The sequence below is a fragment of the Gossypium hirsutum genome, chromosome A08 (genome assembly GCF_007990345.1).
Source record: "Gossypium hirsutum isolate 1008001.06 chromosome A08, Gossypium_hirsutum_v2.1, whole genome shotgun sequence".
NCBI classification, from domain to species: Eukaryota; Viridiplantae; Streptophyta; class Magnoliopsida; order Malvales; family Malvaceae; genus Gossypium; species Gossypium hirsutum.
In genome coordinates this window covers 68,573,357-68,576,726 of record NC_053431.1, presented here as the reverse complement: position 1 = coordinate 68,576,726, position 3,370 = coordinate 68,573,357, and the positions used below count along the sequence as shown (strand labels likewise).

At 39.8% G+C, this 3,370-nt stretch overlaps 1 non-coding gene across 1 annotated transcript; it reads left to right on the top strand.

The window, feature by feature from the left end:
- Positions 1-3,007: 3,007 nt before the first annotated feature.
- LOC121205567 (small nucleolar RNA R71) lies at positions 3,008-3,114 on the top strand. The gene has a single exon (XR_005900643.1). It is a non-coding gene; the product is annotated as a small nucleolar RNA R71 (small nucleolar RNA).
- The last annotated feature ends 256 nt before the right edge of the window (positions 3,115-3,370 follow it).

Genomic DNA, 3,370 nt, shown 5'->3' with positions numbered 1-3,370 from the left:
TTGTAACTAATCGAATCTTCAAATCCTTGAAAGCTTTTAAGCATCCATCATCGAACTTGAACGTCGTGTCCTTCTCCAATAGTTTGCATAAGGGTTTAGCAATTTTGGATAAGTCATTGATAAATATTCGATAGAAATCAGCATGGCCCAAAAAGCTCCTAACATCCTTTACAAATGTTGGAGGTGGGAGTTTCTCGATAACATCTACCTTGGCTTTATTTACATCGATCCCATGTCTCGTTATCTGATGCCGTAGAACAATTCCTCCTCGCACCATGAAATGGCACTTTTCCCAGTTGAGTACTAGGTTCGTTTCTTTGCATTACCTTAGTACCTTAGCTAGATTGGCTAAGCAATCATCGTAGGTATCTCCGAATACTGAAAAGTCATCCATAAAAAATTACAAGTACTTCTCAACCATGTCAGTAAAATTAGACATCATACATCTTTGAAATGTAGCAGGTGCATTACATAATCCAAATCGCATGCATCTAAATGAAAATTTACCATACGGGAAGGTGAACATTGTCATGTGCTGATCTTTCAGTGCTACTGTAATCTGATTATACTCCAAGTATCCATCAAGGAAACAGTAATAGTCTCGCCCCGCGAGTCTATCCAACATCTGATCCAAGAACGACAAAGGAAAGTGATCTTTCCTAGTTTCCTTGTTCAGCTTTCGATAATCGATGAAAATCCTCCATCCCGTAACTGTTCTAGTTGGTATTAACTAGTTATTCTCATTCTCTATGACTGTGATACCTCCCTTCTTTGGCACGTACTGGATTGGACTTACCCACGAACTGTCTGAGATGGGATAAATGGTACCCGCATCTAACCACTTGATAATCTCCCTTTTCGCCATGTCCTTCAATGATGGGGTTCAATCTTCGTTGTCCATCAATCGTCCCTTTTTCGCCATCTTCCAGGATAATCTTGTGCATGCATATAGATGGACTAATACTGCAGATGTCGGCTATGGTCCATCCGATAGCCTTCTTGAATTGTTTCAACATCGAGATGAGTTTCTCTTATTGCTCAGTAGTTAATTCTACTGAAACAATCACAGAAAGAGTAGAAGCATTACCTAAATAAACGTATTTTAAATGTGAAGGTAATACCTTGAGTTCTAATTTAGGTGTTTCCTCGATTGATGCTTTTGGTTGGGCATACTCCCTCTTCTCTAACTCCAAAGATTCAAAATGAGATTGCAGATTAAATCCCCTTTGATTAGCTTCTAACAAAGCTAAGTATTCATCTTCCTCTTCATCATTTGGAGGATCTGATGTCAAAATTTGTTCCAACGGATCCTCAACATAGTTGAGCTCCTTTTCCACTATTAAATCCTCTAAATCGGGTACTGTAGAACAATCATCAATTATGTCAGGAAATTGCATAGACTTAAAAACATTAAATGTTACCTGATCATCCTGAACACGCATCGTAAACTCACCCTTCTGCACATCAATAAGGGTCATTCCGGTTGCTAAGAATGGTCTTCCTAGGATAATTGGCACTTCTTTGTCTACTTCAAAGTCTAGGATAAAAAAAATTAGCAGGGAAGATAAATTTATCTACATGTACCAATACATCCTCGATTTTTCCTTCTGGATGTGCTAAGGATCGATCTTCTAGTTGAAGTGTAACCATAGTAGGTCTAACTTCACCTATCCCCAACTTTCTAAATATTGACATAGGCATCAAGTTTATAATTACACCCAAGTCACATAGTGCCTTACGACAATATGTTGCTCCAATGTTTCAAGGTATGGTAAAACATCCAGGATCCTTCAGCTTTAGGAGTAGTTTTTCTTGAAGATAAGCGTTGCATTCCTTCGTCAGAGCTACCGTCTCAAATTCTTAAAGTCTTCGTTTTTTGGACAGGACATCCTTCATGAATTTGACATAGTTCGGCATTTGTTCAAGTGCTTCAACCAACGGAATGTTGATGTGAGTACGTCTAGGAATTACTTAAATTGAATTTCCTGTTTCTGGTTCTGAAGTATTTGAGGGAAGGGTGGTGGAGGTTTCTTTACTGAAACTAGTTGATTCATTTTCTGCGGCAATTTTGCATCTAATGGATTTGTTAGTTGATTAGAATTAGCTGGTTCTAGAATTACCTTGTCGGGTTTTACAAATTCTAGTTCTTGTGAAACTGGAATTTCAACACTCGGTTGAACTTCCTCTAAGTTTTAAGCATCAGCTGTCCCCATTTCAGCTTCGATAGTGTTGGGCTCTACTGTCTTTCTACTCCTCGATGTTAACACTTTGCAATGTTCCTTCCTTGGTTTTCTTGGATTCTTCGTATCACTAGGTAAAGCACCTTGTGGTTGGTTCCTGAGTTCAGTGGCAAGCTGGCCCACTTGATTCTCCAAATTCCTTAGAGATGCATCGTTTTTCGCCATGTATGTATTTAATAAATTCTCTAAGCTATTGGATGATTCAGCCTGAGTGGGTTTCTGAGCTTGTTGGGATAAACTAAGCGGCTGAGTCGGCCTAGGTTGAGCGCAGTTGTTACTGGTTCCAACCTTTTGGTTTCGGATGGCTTCATCACAATGGGTTATAGAAGTTGGATTGTAGTCCTTGCCTTCCTCAATTTTGGTTTTGGTTACCCATGCAATATACGGATTTGGGGTTCAATGGACATTCTTTGAACAAATGTCCTTCCCCACAATAAACACAAGATATACTCTCAAATTGGTGAGGTGGTTGGGCTATAAAACTGTTAGACCCATTAGTGGTTAGATTCTTAAGCATTGAAGAGATTAAAGATACCTAAGATGCAAGTGAAGTGAGAGCGTCCACTTCATGTATTTCAGCGACTCGTCTTCTTAACACGGCTCGATTGGTCGGCCATTGATAATTGTTACTGGCGATCCTCTCAATGATCTCGTAAGCCTTATTATAAGACTTAGAAAGGAGAGCACCGTTAGCAGAAGCATCCACTACTATCCTCGTGTGAGCATTGAGACCATTATAAAATGTCTCAAGTTGGATGCAATGTGGAATTCCATGGTGAGGACATTTTCGTAATAGTTCTTTGTATCGTTCCTATGCCTCATACAAGGACTCATCATCCATTTGTTGGAAGGCAGTGATCTTGTTTCTCAACTTAGCGTTCTTGCTTGGTGGGAAATACTTCATGGGGAATCTTTCGGCTAACTCTTGCCACGTAGAAATTAAGTTTGGTGGCAATGAATTCAACCAGGCTCGAGCTCTGTCCCTTAGTGAGTACGAGAATAGCTTTAATCGTAATGCCTCTTTGGGAACCCCAGCTAATTTGAAAGCGTCGCTTACCTTCATAAATAGTCTTAGGTGAAGATAAGGATCTTTAGTAGGCATTCCACTGAATTGGCCCACCGTCTGAAGC